Raw genomic sequence first — 17963 nt, 5'->3', positions numbered from 1 at the left:
TTTGGAATATAAATTCAGTAGGCTGGACGTACAGCTGAATGACCTGGGGACTTCTTGACACTCTTCTTGCAGTGAGCTTGTCTTAGTCAGGGTTTCTATTCCTACACAAAACATCATGACCAAGAAGTAATCTGGGGAGGAAAGGGTTTATTCAGCTTACACTTCCACATCACTGTTCATCACCAAAGGAAGTCAGGACTGGAATTCAAGCAGGAGTCTTCCTTTGACTAGCACCCTGGCTTAACCTGGGCGACATCATGATGGTATCGCTTGAAGATTCATCACATCCCAGCCACCCACGGTGCCAGGGCTCAACATCTTCCTGTGGGCTATACAGTTTCGTGTGTGTGTGTGTGTGTGTGTGTGTGTGTGTGTGTGTGTGTGTGTGTGGAGCAGGGCATTGTACAATAGAAAAACAACTATTCTATGTTTTCTGGAACCTTTTTTTCTTGCTCCAGTCAATGGAAGGGGCCTTTATTTGGCCTCAGGGTCACAGGCCAGGTATGGCCCCAACTTTATTTGATCTTATTCTTGGGGTTGTTGGTGTGGCCGCACTTCTTGAGGCAGTTGACTGCACAGGGGCACAGGCGTGAGTAGCACTTGTGGCAGATCATCTTGTCACAGTTATACTTCTGGGGAGGCTGATGAAGGGATGGCTCGATAATGTTACCGAGCAGACGCAGCATCAGGTACAAGGTGGACTCTTTCTGGATGTTATAGTCAGACAGGGTGGGGCCATCTTCCAACTGTTTGCCATCGAATATCAGCCTCTGCTGGTCAGGTGGGATGTCTTCCTTGTCTTGGATCTTGGCTTTGACATTTCAATGGTATCAAGAGTGTCTTAAGAGTGATGGTCTTGCCTGTCAGGGTCTTCGTGAAGATCTGCATGTTGGCAACTGCCACTGGCACCTTGTTGAAGAGAAAGCTGGAATCTCCTTGATAAAGCATTCTCCACTTGCTGTTCTCAACAGCTGGCTTGACTAGGCATGGAGGAGAGTCCCCAGCTGCTGGAACCTAAGAGTCTGCTCTCCATCCTTTTCAGACAAGGACCACTGAGCCAAGGATGGTGTCCCATGCCCTTTAATCCAAAGTCAAACTTGTTATGAAGTAAACCGTGTAGATGCAGGTACATACTTAGCTCTGTAGCTGAAGTCTGGGCAGCTCCAGTTATGACAGGGTGTGCTGGCCTTGGCAACATGGCTCCAGGTGTCTTGTGCCACAAAAAAGTCTTTCTGGGGGTTAGTGGTCAGAAGCATAACCAGTGTAACATCTGCTCCCCTGGTGCTCATCTAGCATTTCCATCTGAAGGGTACTGTGTTCAGATACAGAGTACAAGTTACACCTGCATTTCTACATAACTCATATACTGTACTCAAAGGCCAAATATGGTCTATATCCTACCCTTTTTCATGAACTGTAATCCAACTGGGAGAAATGACAGAATAGCTTAAATTATTTAGAGAAATGTAATTACTGGACAAAAAGCTTCAGTATTGGGAAGGGAATAGTATTGGGCCAAGCATTTTACAAAACAAGGGTACGACTTGGCCATCTGACTAGCCCTATACCTCAGGTAACCATGAGATGGTCATCATCACACATCCAGAGATGGAAGCAGTAACACTCTTCCCCGGTGTGAGGTTAGGACACCAGGCAGCCTTTCTGGTGTCCTTCTCTGGTTTCAGGGACACTGTCTTTTCTGACCATAGTTTCTCCTACCACACAAATTGGTCCATTTAGGGACATTATTAGTGTCATATAACTAAGTAAGATTGGATGTAACAACCAGGACAGTGGTCAGAAGAACCACTGAGCAACGAGGCCACAAATGTTGGAAACAATATAACAGGAAGGGTCAGGAGTTCCCCTGTGGCTCCAAGTCAGCCAGGCATGGGGTATATGGGTCTCTGTTGAGCTGATCACCCTGTCCTTCATCCTAGCTTCTACTACCATGTTGAGCAGGATTACTGTATGGGTTCATCACCTGGGTCAAACCCTTCTCCTTCAGACCATCCACCCCCAACTTCCTGATGACATCCCCAGGATAGTGGCTATAGGCCATGTGTAGGTCAGACCTAGATCTAAGGGTAGGCTACTGGCTGCCACACTCCCTAAATCTCCTTGGTATCCACATTTCACATACTATCTTGGCCAGATAGCCTGTATGTCCAGGATTTTGCCTAAGTCTCTGATGCCTACCCCGTTCTTCACAGGCCTAGACTCAAATTCAAACTATGGTGTCTTAATCCTCTCTGTGTTGGTGTGGGTGGGTCCTCCTTCCTGCCTTCTTCAAGCAAGGAGTTCTGGTCTCATCTGAGCTCATATGAATCCAGACTCCATGACAAGCTCCTCTTGCATTTCATATCCTTTCTGCAGATGAAGGGTAAAGTGCCAAGACCCCTTTGCCCTTATCAGGGAGCAGGTGGCAGTTGAAGGGTCAGCTATGTACCCCTATCCTTCAGTGACAGCTCCTGTTTCAAGAACTCCTACATCTGTTCAGATCTGCAGCTGCCCTCAGTTTTTATCTGCCCTCCAAAAAATAGTGAGTACTTTGAGTCCTGACTGTACTCTACCTATGAGCATTGTCTCATGTCATTTTCAAATAACTAAACAGTGTGGTTGCTGTTGCTTCATTTCATGGAGCCAAGCAAACACCCCTCTGTTTCAAGAATGTGCCATAAGCACACCCACAGTCACCTCCTCCCCTAGCTCCTTGTCTTCATCTTCATCTGAGATGTTGGGATCCAGACCACTATGTCATGCTCCTGTATCAGCACTGTTCTGTGTGAGGGTTAGTCTCCAGGTAGCCCTCTCGGCACCTTTAACACAGCTTCTGGAGCAGTGGTTCTCAACCTTCCCAATGCTGTGACACTTTAATACAGGTCCTCATGTTGTGGTGAGCCCCCCAAACTTAAAATTATTTTTGTTGCTACTTCATAACTGTAATTTTGCTGTTATGAATCATAACGTAAGTATCTGTGTTCTCTGATGGCTGTAGGCAACCCCTGTGAAAGAGTCATTTGAGTCCCAGGTTGAGAACCACTGTTCTAGATACATTTGACATTGGTACTTAACTTTTATTTTCTAGTAGGGTCAGAAGATGAGGAAACTAAACGTGTCTGCCCACCTGAGCAAACCAACAGAAACCCAGACTACTCCTGACAACCACATCTAATGGAGACATTGGTTGCCTTACCTGTCAAGGGGTGACTCATATCCTCTTTCCTGTCTGAGCCATAATGGCTAGTTGCTTTTGGACACAGTCCCTCTCCAGAACTGCCCCTGACTCTATATAGTTCACTGGTCACTCCACCCGGACAGCATCCTTCTCTCTTGCCACATACGGCACACCCAACAACATGGACTAGCATCTTGACATCCACTGCCTGAGTAGAGGGCGGCTGTTCTCTGAGCTTCCCACTTCTAAACTCCCACAGAGAAAAGATCTGTCATGGTGCAGGGAAGAAGTCCAGATGCCTGAAGCTCTGGCCTGGCCCCAAGTAAGGCCCTTCTGGAAATGGCTACTCCCTGACCAGTGTGTCCAGACTAAAGCAGCCCAGCCAGACAGACATAAGGTTCTCATTACACACCGCAGCAAGAACAAAGCAGATGGAAATGTTTCCCTTTTAGAAAAAGCTGAAAGCAGAGCCCGGGCTCTGTTCCATAGTCCTAATAAAACCAGAGACCACCTGAGTTCATCTCCTTCACAGCAGCATGTGCTGTGAAGAGGCCTTTCGAGGAAGTTCCCGTTCATGCAGCTCCAGGACCCCTGGCCTGTGCCCTAGACTACACTAGTGTCTATTCAGTGCAGCTTGAGAGTCCCAAGAGCTGCATCAGACAACTTTGAAGGTGACTCTGCCCATTTTTAATACAGGTGTTAAAAGTTAGAAACATCAGTCTGTTTCATGGTATGATTGGGACAATCCTAATCTCCTAGGGTGTCCTCCCAGCATTTTCTGACAGGACAACCAACTTTGCCTTCTTGGATTTAAAAAGTGTCAGCTGCTCTACAGATCTGATCCTGTTGTTGCACCAGTCAAGGTAATGGTGGCATGTGGGACGGAGTATGGCCCCAAGCAATGGCCACAAACCAGCTCAGAACATTTGCAACAGAGTCCAAGTGGACACGCCTGGCCTTCTGGGGCCTAAGTGGTTACAAACATTTGCTAGCGGCCAACCAACTCAGCTCCTTTTTTGCCCATGGAATGACAGTGGGTGGCACTGAATAGCCAGGAGGCTCTGGAGGAGCCGGCAACCTCTGCTTTTTGGTATTACCCTACAAACCTGCTCCCCTCCAGTTCTGTGAGGAGATTGTACTGCCAGAAGATCAACCAAACTGCAAGCTTGACTGGTGTCCATGTGTAGCTGATTTTTATGGATACTGTATCTGCAACTTTTAACTCACACTATTCTACATACTGAAGGACTCAAGTCACTGCAATTCAGTCAGGTCTCGGGCTCTGTGCAGGAAGCAAATAAAACAATTGGAACAAATAATAACACAAATAATCATGAAAATAAATACATGGGGTAATAAAGATTCACCGTGCTGATTACTGGTATCTGAAAGCTGAAGAGAATATCCACATGAGTCAATACAGCAACCTGAGAAGCAAGCAGGCCAATCAATATGTTCCAGTTGTGAAAATCCTGTACCTTCCATACTATGGTTTGGGCAACTTTTCCCTCTCCTTACCTGTCAGCCTTGACTTTGGAGTACATGGTGAAGGCCCACTAGGCTTGCAAAGTACCTGTGAATGATGAGTACAGACACACTAGTGGGGGTCGTATGGTGGCTCAGGCGGTGAGCTACAACACACACACACACACACACACACACGGGGGGGGGGGGGTTAGGTAGGGAGGGTGCCTGCATATTCAGAGTTTAGCAAGTCCCAAAGAGCAAGGTAAAACAAGGAAGAACAAACCAGGGAGCCATGTCAGCTTGTGAGTAGGGGAAGTGCACAACAGGCCTGGTGGCACATAAAGAACTGGTAGAGCTTTGGGACCCTGGATGAGTGTGGATGCCACATCTAGTCATCCTGTACATTCCGCACCAGACAAGGCTGTACCACAAAGGCAGTACATGTAGGCACAGCAGGAGAAACACTTCTCAGAAGCCTGTGCCCCTGTGTAGAGGGGCAGTCCTTACCACACTCTAGGGAATATTCTGTAATATGGGACGGGATTCAAACGGCCAATGAGAAAGGTCAATGGGGCTGTCTGTCTACCCTTCCCAGCACACAGTCACACAACTCAGCCTTAGGGTGACGAGGCAGGACTCCAAATCCAGCCACATGATGATGCACATATTTCCAAGCCTTTTGTCTCCTACCTATGAACTAGGGGCAGGGTGAGCTGCTGTGGCAAAACTACTGGATTGGGTCATGCAGGTGTGAGTTCTGAGAGATGAGTTCAGTTCTTATTTAGCAAATAAAAATGTTATTATTTAATAAATAGTAATGTGCATGGCTGTTTTCTTCAGTTGCCAAGTGCCAATTGCTAGCTCCAGCTTCAAGAGGGACTCAGCTGAGGGATTCAGACCCAGAGTCCTTCACAGTCATTGAAGTCACTCAAGCTGCTGGGTGCCTGCTGTTACTCCACTTGGACCAGGGAATCTCCACCCCCCCCCCCAGCTCCCTCTAGAATGTTGCTGGCATTAGCTGCTGGTAGTGGCCAAGGCATCTTGAGATACAGAAGTAACTCCTCCTGGCAAGTTGTCTGGCCTAAAGAATGCCCAGGCACAGGAAGGGAGGGAGGAAGTTGGGGAGCCATGGCGGAAGGAAGGGAAGAGGAAAGCAGGAAGGCATAAACTAGAACAAGGAGATGTTAACACCTATTACTTAACACCTTCTAGTTTCAAATTCTACTGATTCACATAAGGCAGCTGTAGCATAGGGTGCTAAGTTCTGTAAAAAGGACTGGGCTAAGGACCTTGCAACTGTATCCATGTCCTCTATGGAGGGAGGGGAGGGGCTGGTCTGTTTGTTTCTTTGTAGCCCTGCCTATCCTGGAACTCACAGAGATTCACCAGTTTCTTCCTCTGCCTCCCAAATTAAAAGGTGGGATTAAAGGTGTGCACCATGCCCAGCTGAGGCTAGAGTTTTAAGCAGGACTGGTCTATGACCAGGTGATATGGATAAAATATCCATATATCCACCCCTTATTTCCCCAGTGACTATTCTTCACAATTATATGGCCAAGAATATGATTTGCAGGGCCAGAGAGCCCTCTGGTATCTTTCCAACAAAAAGATCCTGCTATCATCCCCTGACTCCAAGGTCAGTGCCTGCCGTGTGGAAGCCTGTGATTCATGGCAGTAGCTAGCTTCTCTACTCCCATCTTCTCTTCTCCAGGATGCAGGTGCCTGCCAGGTTGAAAAGCCCATTGCTGAGAGAAACTCACCCTTGACCTTCTGACTAGAATTTAAAGCTCACAGGGGACTAAAGACCTCAGGTTTGAGCAGACAGTTTGAAATTCATGGTGCTTGAGCTAAAGGTTACCTTGTACTATACAGGGAGGGGGAGATGGTAAATATGTAGGCCAAGATTGTCACTAGTTACTGGGAGGAGACTAGGCCTTGGGCAGGATATACTCTCTGAGGGAGCTGGTCAGTCAGCAACCTGGCTTCACCCTCCCTATTGCCATCCTAAGATTCAGTACAAAGTGGGTTTTGGAGACTATCTAAAATAATTACTGAATAAAAATCCCCCATTCCTCTGCAAGAGTTCGGTTTCCCAGATTGTAAGCAGAAGTGTATCCAGTAATGTTACTAACATCTGCATGCTTCAGTTCTGGGAGTTTTCTGTTACTTTAGGATGTTTTTAGCCTTTCCTCGCTGCCTGACTGGAACCACTGTGACTTGGGAGTCTAAAGTCAGAACTCCAGGGCGCAGGCTCCTGGGAAGCTCTAAGAAGCTTTGTGGGTGTGGGGCCATCTCCACGGGCCCATGTAATCATTCCTCATGGAATATCTATTCCCTTCATTTGTACAGTAGGCCCAGAGGAAAGTCTCATAAAAACAACACAATAGGTTTACCATAAAACTATACACGTGTGTGAACACAAGCTTACACAGATATAAACATAAAAAACATGCACTCACATTCCTACCACACACAGAGACATGCATATTCTGTGTACACACAAATACACCTCCTAAGCACATACCAAGTCATATGCACACTCAAGCATGTACAAGCATGAGTATATATGAGCATGCTCATACATGCACAAACATGTTACACATATAGGCACATCTGTGCAGACTTTGACTGCATACTTTTGTCAACTTTTAAATTGTTTTCAGTTTGGAAATAGAGTTGGCTGGCAGAGAACCATTCAGGTTCTAATTTAAATTAAAGAGGATCCATAAAGGGATCAAGTTTTGGTTCCCCTGTCTGCTCAGCAGGTCCCTTGAAAAAGAGGCATAAGGGCCAGCAGTCATGCTGGGATATGGGCAGTGACAGCATTTCTGCTTGTGTTCCAACCCCAGAAGATGGGGGAAGGGAGTCAATGAATGCATAAGGGCTGTGAGGGACCCTGTCATCCTCTGTCATGATTGCCTTTGCTCAGTTTCTGGGTCTCTTGAAGCAGAAACAGGCAAACTGAAGTTCTTAGTCCCTGGTCCATGGATGGAGATGGGTAGATGAATGGCAAGGAAAAGAGACAGAGAAAGGAAGATATATGGCCCTGTTGGAATCTCCCAGTCATGGTGAGCTGGAACTGGTTCTTCAAACTCAGTGTACTCCCATCCTCTTCACAGGACCACACCACACCTCTCTGTGACAAGGGTGATATAAAAGTATGGTCTTGCAGGGTCCAGGCAGATACTGAGATCTGCTTAGCTGTCCACTTTCTTGGTGACTTGGAGAAGCACAGCCTTCTTGGAGTACCAGGGTGCCAAGGTCCCCAGGTTCATGGCACCCTGAACTACAGGAAGATAGAGGAACAAAGCTTCTCTACAATCTGTCAAGGGAATGCTCATCCAGACATAACTGAGCTAAAGTGATGTCACATCCCACCAGGGCAGACACTCCTGTTATTCAGCCCTTAACAGACACACAATGGGGCGATGATTCAATTTTTGCCTCAGTTGACTTCATGTGTTGGTGCCATGGAGACACACAGAGAGAATGGCCTCCAGTCAGGGGCTCACACACAAGAATTTCCAAGAAAGGCTCCATTATTCTCCTCTCTGGAGACTCCATGGAGGATATTTAGTTAGCTTTGTGCAGTCATATTTGTGGCTGGAAAAAGAAGTTGGGAAGACAGACATCCTGAGGGCCTGAAAGTTGGGTGGTTTTGGTGCCAGATGTCACCAAAAGAAATAGGACAATGCTCTTATTTATGCACATAAAATCATCTCTAGAGTAGGGGGAAGCTGGGACACAGGATGAGGAGGTTGGCATCTCTATGAAGCTCAAGCCAATAAACACCTGACACTAATCTTTGTGTGTTTTAAAAAACTCCTCAGGTTGGAGAATCTTTTGTTTTCAGTTTCCAAAGGCAGCCAAGGGGGGCGTGGTTGTCAATCAAGAGGCTCTGAGCTGAAGTTTACTAGAAAGTTCTAAAAGCAGAGAAGCTGGTTGCTTTAAGGAAAGTAGCAACAGTTAAAACAAAAGTTTGGACAGCAACTTTTCTATGAAGGTCCCAGGTGGACTTCTAGAAGAATATATGCCTTCCTCTTTTAGAAAATTAGAGCTGTGGATATTTCATGGAACAAGGTGTCTGTCTGCAGATGACAATGTTTCATTGTCCAGAGGAAAAAAAATGACATTGAACAAGGCCTGCACGCCTTCATTCCACAATCTTTTGCAATCTCTTCCCTAGAGACAAGGCATCACCAGGCATTCGCTGGCTCCAAATTGGAGCTGGAAGCAGGGTTGTTTTCTCTGCTTTGATGAAGAAGTACTGTTTTTTTTTTCTTCAAGACTTTGAAGTTTATTTATTGTTACTAAATTGCATTAATTATTTTTGAAGCTTATACTTTTGTTCACAACTTAAAGGTTTCTGAAGAGCATACCATCAGCATAAATTCAAATAATGTGAAGAAATGGATCCAACGGTTACTTTTAATTGGCCGCAGAGCATGGCCCCCGATTTATTACAAACTTACATGCTATGGCTTAGAAACTAATTTTAGGTTCCCCTTGAAGCTGGAATTCAAAACCTCACCATGGCTCCACATGGTATTATCTGAGGAGAACGTTTGTTTTGTAATTTGAAATAAGAACCTGGGTCTTTTATGAGGCCAGTATCATTTCCATATGAGGGCACAGAAATGAAGGAGCCGCTGGGGTTGAGTTGACATGCTCGGAGCCAATTCATCCCCAGTCTCCCAGCCCTTCTGCAGAACCCTAGGTACAAGTTCCCACAACTCTGTGTCCTTGGACAACTAAAAGCCAGCCAGGGTCCTGGGGTTTCTGAAACATTAGGGCCAGGACACTAACTGAAAGCTCTCCCTTCAAGCATGTCCAGTAGCCACAGCAACAGCAGCCACAGCTACCCCAGCAGTAGCACCAGACAGGACGTGGCCTCAGGCTTCACCACAGCCTGCTTTCTGCCTGACCCTTCACCGAATCAGAGAACCCGTGGCCCACCCCTCCTTCCTTCTTGCTTCCCTCTTTTTACATTGCCCTACAGAGTGCCTTGTGTGCATTGAGCACACTTCCGTGGCACTTGATACAGTTATGGGGTGAGACATGAGAACCGTGAATAGTTCCATGAGTGCTGATGGGACTAGGAGCCTGCCAAGGACTAGATCTAGATCTCTAGTCCTCTGAGGAGAGAAAGAAACACTTGCAAAGACCCAGAGTCAGGACGGAACACGTGGCATATACCGGAGCGGCTTTATGATGATGTGGACCTGACAGCTGAGGTAGAAAAGGACCCGATAAGGCTAAGAGAATCTGGAGGACTCCAGCTCTTCCCAGGAAAGACTGAAAATACTAAGATGTGGTCAAGGAGTGGCCTGGCCCTCTGTTTAAGGCAATGTACTTGCTCGGGAGTCTGCTCTCTAAAGGCTCAGAGGTAAAGAATATGCAGCTGCACTGACCACCAGGGGCGCTGGTGGGTCCAATGGCTTTGGAGACAGCTGATGGCTCACACTGTGGAGTGTAAAATGTTCTTTTTTTTTTTTTTTTTCTTAAAAAAAAAAAAATGAGTAAAAGGTAGGCTGTTCCTGATCCCCTCCTGGAGGCAATTGATAGATGGTTCCTGAGAAGGGGCAGAGCTTGGAAGTAGGGCAGGAGGTGTTTCCTGTGACACCCAGTAAGCATATCACAAGAAAATTGGGCATTTAAAAATTCAGGCTCCGGGAGACAGTCAGAGCTACAGACCCTTAGCTAGCAGGACAGTGCCTTCCCACTGAGCCACACCCATACTGCAGAGCAAGTTCCATGACTAGAACAGAGGAAAGATGGGAGACAGAATGAAGGGTGTCTTGCAAACCCCAGAAAGGCTGTGTCTTTCACTGATGCCCTTCCCTGTGGGAACTCCATCCAGGGCCTTGTTATATCCAGAGGCAACATCAGTCCTGAGCTAAATGCCTGTGGGCTTTCTCTGCGCCTTGTTAGTTCTGGTTTGCTCTGGCTCTCTGCTTCCCTATTCTTGTGTTCCTTCTCTGGCTGACATTGTGAGGTGCCTCTGTCCAGACCCACTTTTGGCCACTTTCTCCTATCCACTCCCTGCCTCCCGCTTGTCACTCTGGCTGGGACTCTTGTTTGCATGTGTGTGGTTTTGGCTTTTTCAAAGTCAACAACAGACTTCATATTGTTTTAATCATTCTTCCTCTCTCCTCATGTCTTGCAGCTTTTCCTGCATTCATTTTTCTTTTTATTTGGGAGTTTCATTGTGGGTTGTGCTGGCAGATCTTCTGAGGCCCTGTGGGAATATTTTTATTGTATCTTAAGATAGTTCTTTTTTTTTGCTCAGATTTCTGCTCCTCTATTTCTATGTTGTTCTCTTTTCAGAGGGTTTTTTTTTTAATGTTGTTGATTCTTGTCTTGATTTGAGGAACATGATGTACTTCCTCTAAACCATGTATCCCTCTGTTGCAGGACACATGACATGTGAATCGCCACTTCACCTGCTGCTGGCTTCTAGTTTGTGCCCATTTCTTGTACGAGATTTGAGTTTCTTGACGTAGTTTCCTAGACTAAGGGCTTGTGTTGCCCTTTAAGTGTGTTTGATAACCTTTGGAGGGAGATACATCATCTAAAACCACTGTTTTTGTGTAGAGCACCCAAAATACAGACTTTACAGAGAGTCCACAGACCAAATGGCCAAACACGAGGAGAAAATAAGCTTCTAGATATAAAACTGAATAAATATAGGGTTTGCATACTCCAAATATGGTTTTAAATTATTGTAGTTCATTTATACATTATATATATATATATATCACTATTTTTACAGGAGCATTGAAATAACCTTTTAATCAAATCAAAGTGCTAAGTCTCTAAACATCAGTTGAAACTAAAAAGCCAGATACAGTGACATTTGTCTGTAATCTGAGCACTGAGGAAGCAGAAAAAGAAGGGTCTCTAGGTCTCACTGGCCCACCAGTCTAGCCAGTACACACACACAGAGACACACACAGAGAGACACACAGAGACAAAGACACACACAACACACACACACACACACACACACACACACACACACACACATACACACTCACAAGCACGAAGAGTTCAGGACTAGCTTAGCCTGTGACCCAAGATGAGCAGCAAATATTAGACTCTAAGCCATTTTTCTGTGTGCATGGAGATATGAGGTGATTTTATTTTTGGTGGCATCCTGCAGCCCCTCCCCACATACTTTTTTTTCTTTTGCATTAAACATATAGTGCTTTGATTTTGTAGGAATATATCACAAACAAACCTTGATGGAACAAAGTAAAACTGTAAAGACTCACTGGCTCCACTGTGATTCAATACATTTCCTCTGGGATTTTTGCTTAAACAACTTTAGTCTCTTCTGATTGGCTCGGGCATATCAGAGATCTTTCTGTTTGCTGTGGAATGACCTAGTTTAAGATTTGTTTTTAAATGTTCAATTCCCCATACTTATAAAATGGGTGTGATAGTACATAAGTACAATTCCAGTATTTTGGGAAGTAGAGGCAGGAGAATCAGAAAGACAAGGTCATTTTTAGTTATATATCATTTGAGTTTAAGGACAGCTTGAGATATGAAGGGGAGTATCAATTCTCTTCCTTCTTAGAAGAAGAACATCACCATACCTGCTGGGTTTCCTTTGTTAGTCTATAGCTAATAGTCATTCAGAACCGTAATTCTCACATGTCCTAGGCACAGACTTACTTATCCACTCACAGAGAAGGTCTAGAATCTTGTCATGGCCTGTGGTGGTCCACACCCTATGGTGAGGCCAGGCCACCTCTCAGGGTAACTTTCAGAAGTTATTATCATCAAAGTGAAATGGGAGTGTGACAGAAACTCACTCCAGGACCCCCTATCTCAGACAGGATTAAGTCTTTTGTCAAGTGTGAGCTACCTGAGAAACCTTGGCGGCTAGTGGGAGATAGCAGGGAGCCTGGGCCCAGAGGAACCCTACCCTTCCTACACACCTCCCAGAAAGGCTGTGTTGGGTAGCTAGAACCTTCCAGAAGTTGGTGCTATGCCCAGACTCCAGATCCTAAGACCTATTTTGAAAGAACAGGTGTGGTTGGGTTGGAGCTGTGCTTTCTGTGGAGATGCCTAGACTGCCATTGGTCAGGGGCCACACCTCATATCCAACTAGCTTAGGATGATACTTTCTCACATAGGCTGATGCACCCTAAAACAAAACAGACCAGCCGTGGAAGCTTCTGAATGCTGCCATGCAGGTCTACTTCTTCCAGAGTCATGCTGATCAGAAACCCCCATCAGAGATTCTGTAAGTATGCAGGCATCTGAGTGCTTTCCAGTGCCTCCTGGATAGGCCTATGTTTGCTTCTTGGAAGGGATGCTACATGGAATAAGCTGGTTTGTCTGGACTCCTGGGGAAGTGTCTACTGCTGTCCAGTGCTTTCCAAAAGAAACAGGACTGTTTTGTTTACTACTGGTGCTTCTGCTTGGGCTGTGGACAGGGTCTTACTCCCTAGTCACCAGGAGCAGCTCTTGCTTTTGAGACTGGGGAGTGAGGGGGATTGAAGTTGTGTGACATCTGTAATCTGGACATGAGGGAGGAGTAGTTTGTAGTGTCCTCGTTTTTTAAGCTTGAAAGCGTCCACTGCTTCCTGGTTGAACTATGAAAAGTCACTGTTCATAATATACAAGTATGGGTTTGGAGTGGGGTGTGTGTGTGTGTGTGTGTGTGTGTGTGTGTGTGTGTGTGTGTGTGTGTGTATACATTTGCATGCCTCTCCTTGGGTCCTCACTACCACTCAGTCCTCCTCATCTTCTTAGCCTTAGGTGAGACAGACAGTGAGTGGATGGAAGGAAGGGCCGAGTAGGCATAGGAGTGATTTGGGATGGGAGGCTGTGAGTGGGAAAGGCATTGGCAAAAAGCCTGGTCAGAGTGTGAGGAGAGAAGCTTAGGCAAAGCTATGTGTTGTACATTAGAAAAAGATGGCGGGTAGGGTGGGCAGGAGGAGGCCTGCTGAATGTGATTAAGACAGGATAGAAAGACCAGTAAGTTGGGAAGACATAGGAAGGGGGAGAAGCCCCTCATTCCAAAGTCCAGATAAGCTTTCCTTCTTTCTTTTTTTTTCAAGATTTATTTATTTATTCCATGTGTGCGAGTACACTGTTGCTGTCTTCAGACACACCAGAAGAGGGTATCAGATCCCATTACAGATGGTTGTGAGCCACCATGTGGTTGCTGAGAATTGAACTCAGGACCTCCGGAAGAGCAGTCAGTGCTCTTAACTGCTGAGCCATCTCTCCAGCCCTTTCTGCAAATGTGTTATGTTAAAAAGCAATAACCCAAACTTAAGGCTTGAATGTACATGGTCTTAGGTAATCATTTTTTATTAAGTGTGTTCATGGTGGAGATATTCTGTCTTCCTGCTTTTCTGTGAGGTGAAGTTTTAGCATCTCAACTGTAACCTTGTCAGTGCCTCTCCAGGAATCACCTGTGATCTCGTTTAGGTTCCCTGGTCACCCTTTGAAGATGAAAGCTTTAGGATCTACCAACATTCTATACGTGACTCTTGTAGAAAGTCAAGTGTGACTCTTCTGAAGAAGCCCACACCATGTTATTCTCTAAGTGCCTTCCTTTCTGTTGCCAATAAAGTCCAACTTTGTTTGTTCTGAAAGTCTGGTTTTACCTAAGACAGGGTCACCTAAAGATTAAGGAATTCCTCACACTGCTGCGGGCAACAAGTTAGAATCATGCCTCTATCCCTTCCTCTACTGGTGTGGTGAAAGCATTTGCAGTGGCAGCAGACCCCTGCTCTGGCATAGTTCTCATGGGTTGTCAGAGTCTGTGTCCTCTCCTGGGTGCTGTGAATATTTTCTGTGGCTTCAGGAGCAAAATGAGAGCATGAAGTGTGGGGGTGGGGGTAGGGCATAGAGTGTAGTTTATTTTGACTATCTAATTGAAAGATGCCTAAGAGATTAGTAAAGCACATCTCTAGGTACGAGGCTGTTTCTCAATTGGATTAACCAGGGTAAGGAAGGATCTGCCTCAGTATCTAGGAAACTAATCTATAACCAGGTCCAGACAGAGTAAGAGGAGAAAGGAGAGGTCAGGGACTACAGACATCCTCTCTCTGCCCTCCCACTCCCCTCCCTCAAGGGTGGACTAAAACCTTTGAAACTTAGCCAATTTACCCTTTCTTCCTTTGGTAGTTCCTCTCAGTAATTTTGTCACAATGAAAAAAAAATTTACTAATACAACATTTGCCGTAGTTGGTCAGTATTCTATCACTGTGAATAGATATTTATAAAGGAAAGCATTTAATTAGGAGCTTTTAGTCTTAGAGGTTTAGCTGATTGTCATCGTGGTGGGGAGCATGATAGCAAGTGGGCAGACATGGTGCTGGAGACGCTGAGGGGTCCACACCTGGATGTGCTGAAAAGAATGAGACAGGTTCTGGTTTGGGCTTTTGAAACCTCAAAGCCCACCTCAAGTGACATAGTTTCTCCAAAAGGGCCATACCTACCCCAACAAGGCCAGACCTCCTAACCTTCTCAGGTGGTTCCACTCTCTGATGACCAGGAATTCAAATATATGAGCATGTGGGGGCCATTCTTATTCAGACTACCACAGTGACCAACTGGACAGAAGAGCAGGAACCAAAGCCTAAGCTTTGCCTTTTCTTCTTCTCCCCAAATACCATGAGGGCAGAGTGACTCATGGGTACATCTGTGAAGTGTGTCCACAGGAGGCCTGGCTTCATTAGAACAGTAACCCATAGGCTGAGGATGGCTTAGCCAGGGTACTGAGGGAGGCTGTGGAACAGGCTGGGTTGTTTGTTTGTTTGTTTTTCTTTGGCTGCTTAGGTAAGTTTAAGATGCATGGAGTGACAGAGCAGGACATGTTCCTAGAGGTGTCCTTTGCTTCCTGCCTTATCATTCAGGAAGGCTGGTCTCTGAGCTGGTGGAGATGCCTGGAAAAGCACCTCCATCCCTGTAGATCTGCTTCACCGTGTCTGTCACCAGGGAGAAGAGACTTCTTTCTGCCTCACCCTTGGGGCCATTTTTTAATTTTTTAAAAATATTTATTTATTTATTACATATAAGCACACTGTAGCTGTCCTCAGACTCACCAGAAGAGAGCATCAATCCCATTACAGATGATTGTGAGCAACCATGTGGTTGCTGGGATTTGAACTCAGGACCTCTGGAAGAGCAGTCAGTGCTCTTAACCACTGGGCCATCTCTCCAGACCCATCTCCCTCCTTCTTCTGCCTCTGGGATTTTCAGATATTTATCGAAAGCTTGATACAAGCTGTCAGTGTCCACAGTGCTGTCAACAAGCCTTCCTTCTCCTCATCCTTCTTCAGAGAGAGGGGAGGGTCCTCGAGATGGTTGCCAGGCAGTTCCCCTTTGTTCTTCATTTCTCTGGGCTGCTCCTTTCAACCTGATGTAGGCAGACGGTGTAGAGGGCTTACAGGATGTGCTCTATCTTGACTTCCCAGGATCTCGGCCAGGGATGAACAGTAACTGTCCTGTGGCAGAGAAAATTCTCAGACTCTGCTGCCATCAAGAAGAGACTGTTGTCCTCCATGGATGCTGTGATAGTTTGCATATGCTTGGCAGGTGTGGCCTTTTTGGAGGAAGTGTGTCAGTCTGGGAGTGGGCTTGGAGACCCTCGTCCTAGATGCCTGAGGATGTGCAGTTTGTTCCTGGCTTCCTTTGGATGAAGATGTAGAAACTCTCAGTTTCTCCTGCACTATGCCTGCCTGGATGCTGCCATGCTCTCACCTTGATGATAATGGACTGAATCTCCGAGTCTGTAAGCCAGTACCAATTAAATGTTGTCCTTTATAAGACTTTCCATGGTTATGCTGTCTGTTCACAGCAACAAAACCCCAACCCATGAAGATATCTCGAGGGTACATAGATAACTACCTCATGTATCTGAGAGACAAGTCATGGTTACAGGATCAGTATGTCTTCCCTGGGCTGTTTTGGCTGATGTTTATAAGGTGCTAGAGGCAGCAGAGGCCTTTCCGGAAGCCTAAGAAGACAGTTGGCCAAAGGCTTTGACCTTAGGCACCAACTGTGTCCCTCGTGCCATTTGCCACAGTGAAGAGGCAAGAGCAACTACTGGAGGACTCATTCACTTTTCTTTTCTTTTTTTCTTTGTGTTCTGAAGCTTTCTGGGGTGAAGAGGGTGGGGTGGATATAGGGTGGGGTGGGAAGTGACTTTTTTTCTTTACTGTAGGTTTGAGAAGTCTGAAAGACTAGACATAGCCTCTTCCTTCTGTCTCTAATTAACTCTCTCTCAAGGCAAGCAAGAAAAAGAGCCTCTCTGTTTGGGGTACTTGTCCTTGTATTAGCCTCCTGGAAAGTAGCCCTGGGAGCTGAGAACACAGTTATAGCAGACAAGAAAAATCCCAGGGAGAGGGAACAAAAGAAAAATACTCACCCACTCCCTCCGCTTTCTTTCTCTGTGCTATATACATCTTCAAAGTTAGAGGGGGGAAAACTTTTTTTCTTTCTGTTATTGACAAGAGAAAACCCACTTTATCTGCTCCGTTTTGTTTAAGGAAGATGTTTGTGCCTGGTGGTTTACGAAGCTGCTGAAGCTCCATGTCCAGAATCAACCCCAGTGGCTGTGCACTGAGGATCCTGCCCTACACACGCCTTTCTTCTGTGCCTTCAGTAAGGACAGCTAGCCTCTGGGGTCTAGGTATAGGGCAGAGAGGAAAAACTGAAGCTTCGAATCCTGCTGATTAACGCCAGATAGGCCCCCTGTCTCCAGTGCTGCAAATGTAATGACATCATATAATTAATTCTTGATGTGTTCTTCTTTGACGGGTGCTTATTTTATTCATTTAAAGCAAAATTAATAATAAAGGAAACATCATCTCAGCTATCCAAACTCAGATTCCATGGTCTTATCATCAACCATCTCTTTACCCTTCAGGTTGTGATGGTTTGAGTGGGAATGACTCCCATAAACTTGTAATTTTGAATAATTGGTAGCCAGTTGGTGGAACTTTTTGGGAAGAATTAGGAGGTGTTGTCTGGCTGGAGGAGGCGTATCACAAGTGTTCGTCTTTGAGGCTTCAAAAGCCCATGCCATTCCCAGCACACCTCATCTGTTACTCTTTCTGCTCGTAGACCTCGTATAAGCTCTCGGCAACAGTTCCAAGTCTATGTCTGCCACCCTTCTGTCATACTCTCTGTTAGTGGTTATAAACTCTAGACTACTCTTTGGAACCAGGAGCCCCAAATTAAATGTTCTCTTTTAAGTGGTCATGGTTGGTGTGTTGTCATGGCAATACAAAAGGAACTAGTTCACAGAGCTCTGTTCTTTCTCCACCATTCTTTGTGAAACTTCTTG

The 17963-nt window shown here is 45.8% G+C and overlaps 1 pseudogene across 1 annotated transcript; it reads right to left on the bottom strand.

Annotated features, from left to right (window-relative positions):
• Positions 1–515: 515 nt before the first annotated feature.
• LOC308433502 (ubiquitin-ribosomal protein eL40 fusion protein-like) lies at positions 516–888 on the bottom strand (annotated as a pseudogene). Its single transcript has one exon. The product of its transcript is annotated as a ubiquitin-ribosomal protein eL40 fusion protein-like (transcript).
• Between the last annotated feature and the right edge of the window lie 17075 nt (positions 889–17963).

The sequence above is a fragment of the Micromys minutus genome (assembly GCF_963924665.1).
Source record: "Micromys minutus genome assembly, chromosome: 20".
NCBI classification, from domain to species: Eukaryota; Metazoa; Chordata; class Mammalia; order Rodentia; family Muridae; genus Micromys; species Micromys minutus.
Note: the sequence above shows the minus strand (reverse complement) of the source record. Positions and strands in the feature narration are given on the sequence as shown.